This window comes from Schistocerca nitens, chromosome 1 (assembly GCF_023898315.1).
Source record: "Schistocerca nitens isolate TAMUIC-IGC-003100 chromosome 1, iqSchNite1.1, whole genome shotgun sequence".
Lineage (NCBI taxonomy): Eukaryota > Metazoa > Arthropoda > Insecta > Orthoptera > Acrididae > Schistocerca > Schistocerca nitens.
The window spans coordinates 835,484,040-835,498,770 of NC_064614.1; the positions used below are offsets into that span (position 1 = coordinate 835,484,040).

Sequence of the window (14,731 nt, forward strand, 5' to 3'; positions counted from 1 at the left end):
GAGTTTCTTTATTGATTGGTGAAATTGAACACTGTTGATTTGTCTGCGATGGGCTGGGTGCATGTTTTCTCTTCAACAGGTATTTGGCACAAGGAACTCTGCCCATAGTGAGAGACTTGAAGAGGTACGCAGTTTGTAAGCTTGCACCGGTATTAATACATTTATTTCTGTGAGTCTAGTTGCTTGCTTTGATGTAAGGTAATAGTCTAGATAGTTACCCTTGGTTGATGTGGGGGCATTTAAATGTGGGATAAGCTGTTTGGTTCCTCTCCAGCAGGTGCTGTGTGACAAATTGTGTACTGTGGCCCGTTAGGAATTGGTAACCAACATTGGACAACTTGAAAGAGGAGTATCGTAGGGGGATTTAGAGCCAATCGTGAGGTAACAGTTAGATTGGCCACTTTGTGAGTATGTGGCTTTGTGTGTTTAATGAACATCACAGATGTGTGTTGTCACCGTGAGCATTAGTTCATAGAGTGAAAGGCTATTAATTCTCTGGTTGCAGGAATATGCTGTAGTGTGTTATTAGATGTAAAGGATGCAAGTAGTAGCGTTCTTGAAGACAATGTTAGTGAACATGTAAATGGGTCATCAGTAAGCTAAAGGTGTGTACAAGGAGCAACTGCGAAACTGACATTGGCGGAGTACGACCAGGAATGTATTTGGCAGTATGAGGGAAGAATAGGAACAAAGTTCCGTGGCATTTGACTTGAGACAGGTTCGAGATTACTTGAGAGCGCTAGTAGAACAGTGCATATAACCGGACAGAGGTAATGATATAAGTTTGTTTATTCACTGTGATTTTTAGTTTTGGCATCGCCAGTGAGGACTGGTTGTTGTTTTTCTGCCTTTAGGGGTGTTTGGGCCTGTCACAGATACTGTGGCAGGTGAGAGGGTTTCATGACTTTCTAATTGCAGATGCTGTAAGAGAATTGGCCTTTGATTGCCAGGATTAACTGCATTTCGTGGAAGGATTGTCTCCCAGCGAACATGTAAGCTTGTATAAATTTGTTATGCCAATTTGATGTAATTGTGCAACTGCTATAGGTAATGCTACAAACTTGCTAGATTTATATAATTAAAATGATTTGGTTGGATATAGTGACTCCTTGCTATGCAGCTGGGTGGGTGTGGGTGTTTGTGTGAGGTGTGTTGCAGGAGCAAGCAGGATTATGTTTTCTGCATGTCGGAATGTGACACGGCAGCCGAAGGATGTGCGATACAATGGCAGGTGCTTTGTAGTAAGCCTACTCAGTCATTAATTTGTGCATCCACATATCTTGTGATTACAGCCAAGTCATGTGATTGGGTGGAGTTAGAAGAAGTCTGCCTTTGTTATAGTGTATGGCATATGTGGCATTTTCTGATTGCAGGTTAGCCGAATAGCTTATGTAGCTTAGTGATTGTATATTGAACAGTTTTGAGGCTCTGCGTGGGAGTCACAACAGGCACAGTACGTAACTGTTTTGTAAAGGCAGTGAATAATACATGGTTGGTTGTGATACTCGCTAAGAGTGTCAAATGATTGGTGAATCTAATTTTGCATTATGGGGAGTTTCTTTATTGATTGGTGAAATTGAACACTGTTGATTTGTCTGCGATGGGCTGGGTGCATGTTTTCTCTTCAACAGGTATTTGGCACAAGGAACTCTGCCCATAGTGAGAGACTTGAAGAGGTACGCAGTTTGTAAGCTTGCACCGGTAATAATACAATTATTTCTGTGAGTCTAGTTGCTTGCTTTGATGTAAGGTAATAGTCTAGATAGTTACCCTTGGTTGATGTGGGGGCATTTAAATGTGGGATAAGCTGTTTGGTTCCTCTCCAGCAGGTGCTGTGTGACAAATTGTGTACTGTGGCCCGTTAGGAATGGATAACCAAGTTTGGACAACTTGAAAGAGGAGTATCGTAGGGGGATTTAGAGCCAATCGTGAGGTAACAGTTAGATTGGCCACTTTGTGAGTATGTGGCTTTGTGTGTTTAATGAACATCACAGATGTGTGTTGTCACCGTGAGCATTAGTTCATAGAGTGAAAGGCTATTAATTCTCTGGTTGCAGGAATATGCTGTAGTGTGTTATTAGATGTAAAGGATGCAAGTAGTAGCGTTCTTGAAGACAATGTTAGTGAACATGTAAATGGGTCATCAGTAAGCTAAAGGTGTGTACAAGGAGCAAGTGCGAAACTGACATTGGCGGAGTACGACCAGGAATGTATTTGGCAGTATGAGGGAAGAATAGGAACAAAGTTCCGTGGCATTTGACTTGAGACAGGTTCGAGATTACTTGAGAGCGCTAGTAGAACAGTGCATATAACCGGACAGAGGTAATGATATAAGTTTGTTTATTCACTGTGATTTTTAGTTTTGGCATCGCCAGTGAGGACTGGTTGTTGTTTTTCTGCCTTTAGGGGTGTTTGGGCCTGTCACAGATACTGTGGCAGGTGAGAGGGTTTCATGACTTTCTAATTGCAGATGCTGTAAGAGAATTGGCCTTTGATTGCCAGGATTAACTGCATTTCGTGGAAGGATTGTCTCCCAGCGAACATGTAAGCTTGTATAAATTTGTTATGCCAATTTGATGTAATTGTGCAACTGCTATAGGTAATGCTACAAACTTGCTAGATTTATATAATTAAAATGATTTGGTTGGATATAGTGACTCCTTGCTATGCAGCTGGGTGGGTGTGGGTGTTTGTGTGAGGTGTGTTGCAGGAGCAAGCAGGATTATGTTTTCTGCATGTCGGAACGTGACACGGCAGCCGAAGGATGTGCGATACAATGGCAGGTGCTTTGTAGTAAGCCTACTCAGTCATTAATTTGTGCATCCACATATCTTGTGATTACAGCCAAGTCATGTGATTGGGTGGAGTTAGAAGAAGTCTGCCCTTGTTATAGTGTATGGCATATGTGGCATTTTCTGATTGCAGGTTAGCCGAATAGCTTATGTAGCTTAGTGATTGTATATTGAACAGTTTTGAGGCTCTGCGTGGGAGTCACAACAGGCACAGTACGTAACTGTTTTGTAAAGGCAGTGAATAATACATGGTTGGTTGTGATACTCGCTAAGAGTGTAAAATGATTGGTGAATCTAATTTTGCATTATGGGGAGTTTCTTTATTGATTGGTGAAATTGAACACTGTTGATTTGTCTGCGATGTGCTGGGTGCATGTTTTCTCTTCAACAGGTATTTGGCACGAGGAACTCTGCCCATAGTGAGAGACTTGAAGAGGTACGCAGTTTGTAAGCTTGCACCGGTAATAATACAATTATTTCTGTGAGTCTAGTTGCTTGCTTTGATGTAAGGTAATAGTCTAGATAGTTACCCTTGGTTGATGTGGGGGCATTTAAATGTGGGATAAGCTGTTTGGTTCCTCTCCAGCAGGTGCTGTGTGACAAATTGTGTACTGTGGCCCGTTAGGAATTGGTAACCAACATTGGACAACTTGAAAGAGGAGTATCGTAGGGGGATTTAGAGCCAATCGTGAGGTAACAGTTAGATTGGCCACTTTGTGAGTATGTGGCTTTGTGTGTTTAATGAACATCACAGATGTGTGTTGTCACCGTGAGCATTAGTTCATAGAGTGAAAGGCTATTAATTCTCTGGTTGCAGGAATATGCTGTAGTGTGTTATTAGATGTAAAGGATGCAAGTAGTAGCGTTCTTGAAGACAATGTTAGTGAACATGTAAATGGGTCATCAGTAAGCTAAAGGTGTGTACAAGGAGCAACTGCGAAACTGACATGGCGGAGTACGACCAGGAATGTATTTGGCAGTATGAGGGAAGAATAGGAACAAAGTTCCGTGGCATTTGACTTGAGACAGGTTCGAGATTACTTGAGAGCGCTACTAGAACAGTGCATATAACCGGACAGAGGTAATGATATAAGTTTGTTTATTCACTGTGATTTTTAGTTTTGGCATCGCCAGTGAGGACTGGTTGTTGTTTTTCTGCCTTTAGGGGTGTTTGGGCCTGTCACAGATACTGTGGCAGGTGAGAGGGTTTCATGACTTTCTAATTGCAGATGCTGTAAGAGAATTGGCCTTTGATTGCCAGGATTAACGGCATTTCGTGGAAGGATTGTCTCCCAGCGAACATGTAAGCTTGTATAAATTTGTTATGCCAATTTGATGTAATTGTGCAACTGCTATAGGTAATGCTACAAACTTGCTAGATTTATATAATTAAAATGATTTGGTTGGATATAGTGACTCCTTGCTATGCAGCTGGGTGGGTGTGGGTGTTTGTGTGAGGTGTGTTGCAGGAGCAAGCAGGATTATGTTTTCTGCTTGTCGGAACGTGACACGGCAGCCGAAGGATGTGCGATACAATGGCAGGTGCTTTGTAGTAAGCCTACTCAGTCATTAATTTGTGCATCCACATATCTTGTGATTACAGCCAAGTCATGTGATTGGGTGGAGTTAGAAGAAGTCTGCCCTTGTTATAGTGTGTGGCATATGTGGCATTTTCTGATTGCAGGTTAGCCGAATAGCTTATGTAGCTTAGTGATTGTATATTGAACAGTTTTGAGGCTCTGTGTGGGAGTCACAACAGGCACAGTACGTAACTGTTTTGTAAAGGCAGTGAATAATACATGGTTGATTGTGATACTTGCTAAGAGTGTGAAATGATTGGTGAATCTAATTTTGCATTATGGGGAGTTTCTTTATTGATTGGTGAAATTGAACACTGTTGATTTGTCTGCGATGGGCTGGGTGCATGTTTTCTCTTCAACAGGTATTTGGCACAAGGAATTCTGCCCATAGTGAGAGACTTGAAGAGGTACGCAGTTTGTAAGCTTGCACCGGTATTAATACATTTATTTCTGTGAGTCTAGTTGCTTGCTTTGATGTAAGGTAATAGTCTAGATAGTTACCCTTGGTTGATGTGGGGGCATTTAAATGTGGGATAAGCTGTTTGGTTCCTCTCCAGCAGGTGCTGTGTGACAAATTGTGTACTGTGGCCCGTTAGGAATTGGTAACCAACATTGGACAACTTGAAAGAGGAGTATCGTAGGGGGATTTAGAGCCAATCGTGAGGTAACAGTTAGATTGGCCACTTTGTGAGTATGTGGCTTTGTGTGTTTAATGAACATCACAGATGTGTGTTGTCACCGTGAGCATTAGTTCATAGAGTGAAAGGCTATTAATTCTCTGGTTGCAGGAATATGCTGTAGTGTGTTATTAGATGTAAAGGATGCAAGTAGTAGCGTTCTTGAAGACAATGTTAGTGAACATGTAAATGGGTCATCAGTAAGCTAAAGGTGTGTACAAGGAGCAACTGCGAAACTGACATTGGCGGAGTACGACCAGGAATGTATTTGGCAGTATGAGGGAAGAATAGGAACAAAGTTCCGTGGCATTTGACTTGAGACAGGTTCGAGATTACTTAAGAGCGCTACTAGAACAGTGCATATAACCGGACAGAGGTAATGATATAAGTTTGTTTATTCACTGTGATTTTTAGTTTTGGCATCGCCAGTGAGGACTGGTTGTTGTTTTTCTGCCTTTAGGGGTGTTTGGGCCTGTCACAGATACTGTGGCAGGTGAGAGGGTTTCATGACTTTCTAATTGCAGATGCTGTAAGAGAATTGGCCTTTGATTGCCAGGATTAACGGCATTTCGTGGAAGGATTGTCTCCCAGCGAACATGTAAGCTTGTATAAATTTGTTATGCCAATTTGATGTAATTGTGCAACTGCTATAGGTAATGCTACAAACTTGCTAGATTTATATAATTAAAATGATTTGGTTGGATATAGTGACTCCTTGCTATGCAGCTGGGTGGGTGTGGATGTTTGTGTGAGGTGTGTTGCAGGAGCAAGCAGGATTATGTTTTCTGCATGTCGGAACGTGACACGGCAGCCGAAGGATGTGCGATACAATGGCAGGTGCTTTGTAGTAAGCCTACTCAGTCATTAATTTGTGCATCCACATATCTTGTGATTACAGCCAAGTCATGTGATTGGGTGGAGTTAGAAGAAGTCTGCCCTTGTTACAGTGTATGGCATATGTGGCATTTTCTGATTGCAGGTTAGCCGAATAGCTTATGTAGCTTAGTGATTGTATATTGAACAGTTTTGAGGCTCTGTGTGGGAGTCACAACAGGCACAGTACGTAACTGTTTTGTAAAGGCAGTGAATAATACATGCTTGATAGTGATACTCGCTAAGAGTGTGAAATGATTGGTGAATCTAATTTTGCATTATGGGGAGTTTCTTTATTGATTGGTGAAATTGAACACTGTTGATTTGTCTGCGATGGGCTGGGTGCATGTTTTCTCTTCAACAGGTATTTGGCACAAGGAACTCTGCCCATAGTGAGAGACTTGAAGAGGTACGCAGTTTGTAAGCTTGCACCGGTATTAATACATTTATTTCTGTGAGTCTAGTTGCTTGCTTTGATGTAAGGTAATAGTCTAGATAGTTACCCTTGGTTGATGTGGGGGCATTTAAATGTGGGATAAGCTGTTTGGTTCCTCTCCAGCAGGTGCTGTGTGACAAATTGTGTACTGTGGCCCGTTAGGAATTGGTAACCAACATTGGACAACTTGAAAGAGGAGTATCGTAGGGGGATTTAGAGCCAATCGTGAGGTAACAGTTAGATTGGCCACTTTGTGAGTATGTGGCTTTGTGTGTTTAATGAACATCACAGATGTGTGTTGTCACCGTGAGCATTAGTTCATAGAGTGAAAGGCTATTAATTCTCTGGTTGCAGGAATATGCTGTAGTGTGTTATTAGATGTAAAGGATGCAAGTAGTAGCGTTCTTGAAGACAATGTTAGTGAACATGTAAATGGGTCATCAGTAAGCTAAAGGTGTGTACAAGGAGCAACTGCGAAACTGACATTGGCGGAGTACGACCAGGAATGTATTTGGCAGTATGAGGGAAGAATAGGAACAAAGTTCCGTGGCATTTGACTTGAGACAGGTTCGAGATTACTTGAGAGTGCTACTAGAACAGTGCATATAACCGGACAGAGGTAATGATATAAGTTTGTTTATTCACTGTGATTTTTAGTTTTGGCATCGCCAGTGAGGACTGGTTGTTGTTTTTCTGCCTTTAGGGGTGTTTGGGCCTGTCACAGATACTGTGGCAGGTGAGAGGGTTTCATGACTTTCTAATTGCAGATGCTGTAAGAGAATTGGCCTTTGATTGCCAGGATTAACGGCATTTCGTGGAAGGATTGTCTCCCAGCGAACATGTAAGCTTGTATAAATTTGTTATGCCAATTTGATGTAATTGTGCAACTGCTATAGGTAATGCTACAAACTTGCTAGATTTATATAATTAAAATGATTTGGTTGGATATAGTGACTCCTTGCTATGCAGCTGGGTGGGTGTGGGTGTGGGTGTTTGTGTGAGGTGTGTTGCAGGAGCAAGCAGGATTATGTTTTCTGCATGTCGGAATGTGACACGGCAGCCGAAGGATGTGCGATACAATGGCAGGTGCTTTGTAGTAAGCCTACTCAGTCTTTTATTTGTGCATCCACATATCTTGTGATTACAGCCAAGTCATGTGATTGGGTGGAGTTAGAAGAAGTCTGCCCTTGTTATAGTGTATGGCATATGTGGCATTTTCTGATTGCAGGTTGGCCGAATAGCTTATGTAGCTTAGTGATTGTATATTGAACAGTTTTGAGGCTCTGTGTGGGAGTCACAACAGGCACAGTACGTAACTGTTTTGTAAAGGCAGTGAATAATACATGGTTGATTGTGATACTCGCTAAGAGTGTGAAATGATTGGTGAATCTAATTTTGCATTATGGGGAGTTTCTTTATTGATTGGTGAAATTGAACACTGTTGATTTGTCTGCGATGGGCTGGGTGCATGTTTTCTCTTCAACAGGTATTTGGCACAAGGAACTCTGCCCATAGTGAGAGACTTGAAGAGGTACGCAGTTTGTAAGCTTGCACCGGTATTAATACATTTATTTCTGTGAGTCTAGTTGCTTGCTTTGATGTAAGGTAATAGTCTAGATAGTTACCCTTGGTTGATGTGGGGGCATTTAAATGTGGGATAAGCTGTTTGGTTCCTCTCCAGCAGGTGCTGTGTGACAAATTGTGTACTGTGGCCCGTTAGGAATGGGTAACCAAGTTTGGACAACTTGAAAGAGGAGTATCGTAGGGGGATTTAGAGCCAATCGTGAGGTAACAGTTAGATTGGCCACTTTGTGAGTATGTGGCTTTGTGTGTTTAATGAACATCACAGATGTGTGTTGTCACCGTGAGCATTAGTTCATAGAGTGAAAGGCTATTAATTCTCTGGTTGCAGGAATATGCTGTAGTGTGTTATTAGATGTAAAGGATGCAAGTAGTAGCGTTCTTGAAGACAATGTTAGTGAACATGTAAATGGGTCATCAGTAAGCTAAAGGTGTGTACAAGGAGCAAGTGCGAAACTGACATTGGCGGAGTACGACCAGGAAAGTATTTGGCAGTATGAGGGAAGAATAGGAACAAAGTTCCGTGGCATTTGACTTGAGACAGGTTCGAGATTACTTGAGAGCGCTACTAGAACAGTGCATATAACCGGACAGAGGTAATGATATAAGTTTGTTTATTCACTGTGATTTTTAGTTTTGGCATCGCCAGTGAGGACTGGTTGTTGTTTTTCTGCCTTTAGGGGTGTTTGGGCCTGTCACAGATACTGTGGCAGGTGAGAGGGTTTCATGACTTTCTAATTGCAGATGCTGTAAGAGAATTGGCCTTTGATTGCCAGGATTAACTGCATTTCGTGGAAGGATTGTCTCCCAGCGAACATGTAAGCTTGTATAAATTTGTTATGCCAATTTGATGTAATTGTGCAACTGCTATAGGTAATGCTACAAAACTTGCTAGATTTATATAATTAAAATGATTTGGTTGGATATAGTGACTCCTTGCTATGCAGCTGGGTGGGTGTGGGTGTTTGTGTGAGGTGTGTTGCAGGAGCAAGCAGGATTATGTTTTCTGCATGTCGGAACGTGACACGGCAGCTGAAGGATGTGCGATACAATGGTAGGTGCTTTGTAGTAAGCCTACTCAGTCATTAATTTGTGCATCCACATATCTTGTGATTACAGCCAAGTCATGTGATTGGGTGGAGTTAGAAGAAGTCTGCCCTTGTTATAGTGTATGGCATATGTGGCATTTTCTGATTGCAGGTTAGCCGAATAGCTTATGTAGCTTAGTGATTGTATATTGAACAGTTTTGAGGCTCTGCGTGGGAGTCACAACAGGCACAGTACGTAACTGTTTTGTAAAGGCAGTGAATAATACATGGTTGGTTGTGATACTCGCTAAGAGTGTCAAATGATTGGTGAATCTAATTTTGCATTATGGGGAGTTTCTTTATTGATTGGTGAAATTGAACACTGTTGATTTGTCTGCGATGGGCTGGGTGCATGTTTTCTCTTCAACAGGTATTTGGCACAAGGAACTCTGCCCATAGTGAGGGACTTGAAGAGGTACGCAGTTTGTAAGCTTGCACCGGTAATAATACAATTATTTCTGTGAGTCTAGTTGCTTGCTTTGATGTAAGGTAATAGTCTAGATAGTTACCCTTGGTTGATGTGGGGGCATTTAAATGTGGGATAAGCTGTTTGGTTCCTCTCCAGCAGGTGCTGTGTGACAAATTGTGTACTGTGGCCCGTTAGGAATGGGTAACCAACATTGGACAACTTGAAAGAGGAGTATCGTAGGGGGATTTAGAGCCAATCGTGAGGTAACAGTTAGATTGGCCACTTTGTGAGTATGTGGCTTTGTGTGTTTAATGAACATCAGAGATGTGTGTTGTCACCGTGAGCATTAGTTCATAGAGTGAAAGGCTATTAATTCTCTGGTTGCAGGAATATGCTGTAGTGTGTTATTAGATGTAAAGGATGCAAGTAGTAGCGTTCTTGAAGACAATGTTAGTGAACATGTAAATGGGTCATCAGTAAGCTAAAGGTGTGTACAAGGAGCAACTGCGAAACTGACATTGGCGGAGTACGACCAGGAATGTATTTGGCAGTATGAGGGAAGAATAGGAACAAAGTTCCGTGGCATTTGACTTGAGACAGGTTCGAGATTACTTGAGAGCGCTACTAGAACAGTGCATATAACCGGACAGAGGTAATGATATAAGTTTGTTTATTCACTGTGATTTTTAGTTTTGGCATCGCCAGTAAGGACTGGTTGTTGTTTTTCTGCCTTTAGGGGTGTTTGGGCCTGTCACAGATACTGTGGCAGGTGAGAGGGTTTCATGACTTTCTAATTGCAGATGCTGTAAGAGAATTGGCCTTTGATTGCCAGGATTAACGGCATTTCGTGGAAGGATTGTCTCCCAGCGAACATGTAAGCTTGTATAAATTTGTTATGCCAATTTGATGTAATTGTGCAACTGCTATAGGTAATGCTACAAACTTGCTAGATTTATATAATTAAAATGATTTGGTTGGATATAGTGACTCCTTGCTATGCAGCTGGGTGGGTGTGGGTGTTTGTGTGAGGTGTGTTGCAGGAGCAAGCAGGATTATGTTTTCTGCATGTCGGAACGTGACACGGCAGCCGAAGGATGTGCGATACAATGGCAGGTGCTTTGTAGTAAGCCTACTCAGTCATTAATTTGTGCATCCACATATCTTGTGATTACAGCCAAGTCATGTGATTGGGTGGAGTTAGAAGAAGTCTGCCCTTGTTATAGTGTATGGCATATGTGGCATTTTCTGATTGCAGGTTAGCCGAATAGCTTATGTAGCTTAGTGATTGTATATTGAACAGTTTTGAGGCTCTGTGTGGGAGTCACAACAGGCACAGTACGTAACTGTTTTGTAAAGGCAGTGAATAATACATGGTTGATTGTGATACTCGCTAAGAGTGTGAAATGATTGGTGAATCTAATTTTGCATTATGGGGAGTTTCTTTATTGATTGGTGAAATTGAACACTGTTGATTTGTCTGCGATGGGCTGGGTGCATGTTTTCTCTTCAACAGGTATTTGGCACAAGGAACTCTGCCCATAGTGAGAGACTTGAAGAGGTACGCAGTTTGTAAGCTTGCACCGGTATTAATACATTTATTTCTGTGAGTCTAGTTGCTTGCTTTGATGTAAGGTAATAGTCTAGATAGTTACCCTTGGTTGATGTGGGGGCATTTAAATGTGGGATAAGCTGTTTGGTTCCTCTCCAGCAGGTGCTGTGTGACAAATTGTGTACTGTGGCCCGTTAGGAATTGGTAACCAACATTGGACAACTTGAAAGAGGAGTATCGTAGGGGGATTTAGAGCCAATCGTGAGGTAACAGTTAGATTGGCCACTTTGTGAGTATGTGGCTTTGTGTGTTTAATGAACATCACAGATGTGTGTTGTCACCGTGAGCATTAGTTCATAGAGTGAAAGGCTATTAATTCTCTGGTTGCAGGAATATGCTGTAGTGTGTTATTAGATGTAAAGGATGCAAGTAGTAGCGTTCTTGAAGACAATGTTAGTGAACATGTAAATGGGTCATCAGTAAGCTAAAGGTGTGTACAAGGAGCAACTGCGAAACTGACATTGGCGGAGTACGACCAGGAATGTATTTGGCAGTATGAGGGAAGAATAGGAACAAAGTTCCGTGGCATTTGACTTGAGACAGGTTCGAGATTACTTGAGAGCGCTACTAGAACAGTGCATATAACCGGACAGAGGTAATGATATAAGTTTGTTTATTCACTGTGATTTTTAGTTTTGGCATCGCCAGTGAGGACTGGTTGTTGTTTTTCTGCCTTTAGGGGTGTTTGGGCCTGTCACAGATACTGTGGCAGGTGAGAGGGTTTCATGACTTTCTAATTGCAGATGCTGTAAGAGAATTGGCCTTTGATTGCCAGGATTAACGGCATTTCGTGGAAGGATTGTCTCCCAGCGAACATGTAAGCTTGTATAAATTTGTTATGTCAATTTGATGTAATTGTGCAACTGCTATAGGTAATGCTACAAACTTGCTAGATTTATATAATTAAAATGATTTGGTTGGATATAGTGACTCCTTGCTATGCAGCTGGGTGGGTGTGGGTGTTTGTGTGAGGTGTGTTGCAGGAGCAAGCAGGATTATGTTTTCTGCATGTCGGAATGTGACACGGCAGCCGAAGGATGTGCGATACAATGGCAGGTGCTTTGTAGTAAGCCTACTCAGTCATTAATTTGTGCATCCACATATCTTGTGATTACAGCCAAGTCATGTGATTGGGTGGAGTTAGAAGAAGTCTGCCTTTGTTATAGTGTATGGCATATGTGGCATTTTCTGATTGCAGGTTAGCCGAATAGCTTATGTAGCTTAGTGATTGTATATTGAACAGTTTTGAGGCTCTGCGTGGGAGTCACAACAGGCACAGTACGTAACTGTTTTGTAAAGGCAGTGAATAATACATGGTTGGTTGTGATACTCGCTAAGAGTGTCAAATGATTGGTGAATCTAATTTTGCATTATGGGGAGTTTCTTTATTGATTGGTGAAATTGAACACTGTTGATTTGTCTGCGATGGGCTGGGTGCATGTTTTCTCTTCAACAGGTATTTGGCACAAGGAACTCTGCCCATAGTGAGAGACTTGAAGAGGTACGCAGTTTGTAAGCTTGCACCGGTAATAATACAATTATTTCTGTGAGTCTAGTTGCTTGCTTTGATGTAAGGTAATAGTCTAGATAGTTACCCTTGGTTGATGTGGGGGCATTTAAATGTGGGATAAGCTGTTTGGTTCCTCTCCAGCAGGTGCTGTGTGACAAATTGTGTACTGTGGCCCGTTAGGAATGGATAACCAAGTTTGGACAACTTGAAAGAGGAGTATCGTAGGGGGATTTAGAGCCAATCGTGAGGTAACAGTTAGATTGGCCACTTTGTGAGTATGTGGCTTTGTGTGTTTAATGAACATCACAGATGTGTGTTGTCACCGTGAGCATTAGTTCATAGAGTGAAAGGCTATTAATTCTCTGGTTGCAGGAATATGCTGTAGTGTGTTATTAGATGTAAAGGATGCAAGTAGTAGCGTTCTTGAAGACAATGTTAGTGAACATGTAAATGGGTCATCAGTAAGCTAAAGGTGTGTACAAGGAGCAACTGCGAAACTGACATTGGCGGAGTACGACCAGGAATGTATTTGGCAGTATGAGGGAAGAATAGGAACAAAGTTCCGTGGCATTTGACTTGAGACAGGTTCGAGATTACTTGAGAGCGCTACTAGAACAGTGCATATAACCGGACAGAGGTAATGATATAAGTTTGTTTATTCACTGTGATTTTTAGTTTTGGCATCGCCAGTGAGGACTGGTTGTTGTTTTTCTGCCTTTAGGGGTGTTTGGGCCTGTCACAGATACTGTGGCAGGTGAGAGGGTTTCATGACTTTCTAATTGCAGATGCTGTAAGAGAATTGGCCTTTGATTGCCAGGATTAACTGCATTTCGTGGAAGGATTGTCTCCCAGCGAACATGTAAGCTTGTATAAATTTGTTATGCCAATTTGATGTAATTGTGCAACTGCTATAGGTAATGCTACAAACTTGCTAGATTTATATAATTAAAATGATTTGGTTGGATATAGTGACTCCTTGCTATGCAGCTGGGTGGGTGTGGGTGTTTGTGTGAGGTGTGTTGCAGGAGCAAGCAGGATTATGTTTTCTGCATGTCGGAACGTGAAACGGCAGCTGAAGGATGTGCGATACAATGGCAGGTGCTTTGTAGTAAGCCTACTCGGTCATTAATTTGTGCATCCACATATCTTGTGATTACAGCCAAGTTATGTGATTGGGTGGAGTTAGAAGAAGTCTGCCCTTGTTATAGTGTATGGCATATGTGGCATTTTCTGATTGCAGGTTAGCCGAATAGCTTATGTAGCTTAGTGATTGTATATTGAACAGTTTTGAGGCTCTGCGTGGGAGTCACAACAGGCACAGTACGTAACTGTTTTGTAAAGGCAGTGAATAATACATGGTTGGTTGTGATACTCGCTAAGAGTGTCAAATGATTGGTGAATCTAATTTTGCATTATGGGGAGTTTCTTTATTGATTGGTGAAAATGAACACTGTTGATTTGTCTGCGATGGGCTGGGTGCATGTTTTCTCTTCAACAGGTATTTGGCACAAGGAACTCTGCCCATAGTGAGAGACTTGAAGAGGTACGCAGTTTGTAAGCTTGCACCGGTAATAATACAATTATTTCTGTGAGTCTAGTTGCTTGCTTTGATGTAAGGTAATAGTCTAGATAGTTACCCTTGGTTGATGTGGGGGCATTTAAATGTGGGATAAGCTGTTTGGTTCCTCTCCAGCAGGTGCTGTGTGACAAATTGTGTACTGTGGCCCGTTAGGAATGGATAACCAACTTTGGACAACTTGAAAGAGGAGTATCGTAGGGGGATTTAGAGCCAATCGTGAGGTAACAGTTAGATTGGCCACTTTGTGAGTATGTGGCTTTGTGTGTTTAATGAACATCAGAGATGTGTGTTGTCACCGTGAGCATTAGTTCATAGAGTGAAAGGCTATTAATTCTCTGGTTGCAGGAATATGCTGTTGTGTGTTATTAGATGTAAAGGATGCAAGTAGTAGCGTTCTTGAAGACAATGTTAGTGAACATGTAAATGGGTCATCAGTAAGCTAAAGGTGTGTACAAGGAGCAAGTGCGAAACTGACATTGGCGGAGTACGACCAGGAATGCATTTGGCAGTATGAGGGAAGAATAGGAACAAAGTTCCGTGGCATTTGGCTTGAGACAGGTTCGAGATTACTTGAGAGCGCTACTAGAACAGTGCATA

At 41.9% G+C, this 14,731-nt stretch overlaps 1 long non-coding RNA gene across 1 annotated transcript; it reads left to right on the forward strand.

Annotated features, from left to right (window-relative positions):
- The first annotated feature begins 1,160 nt into the window (after positions 1-1,160).
- LOC126263104 (uncharacterized) lies at positions 1,161-12,779 on the forward strand. Its single transcript, XR_007546841.1, has 4 exons — positions 1,161-2,270; positions 8,484-8,812; positions 10,366-10,691; positions 12,244-12,779. It is a non-coding gene; the product is annotated as an uncharacterized LOC126263104 (long non-coding RNA).
- The last annotated feature ends 1,952 nt before the right edge of the window (positions 12,780-14,731 follow it).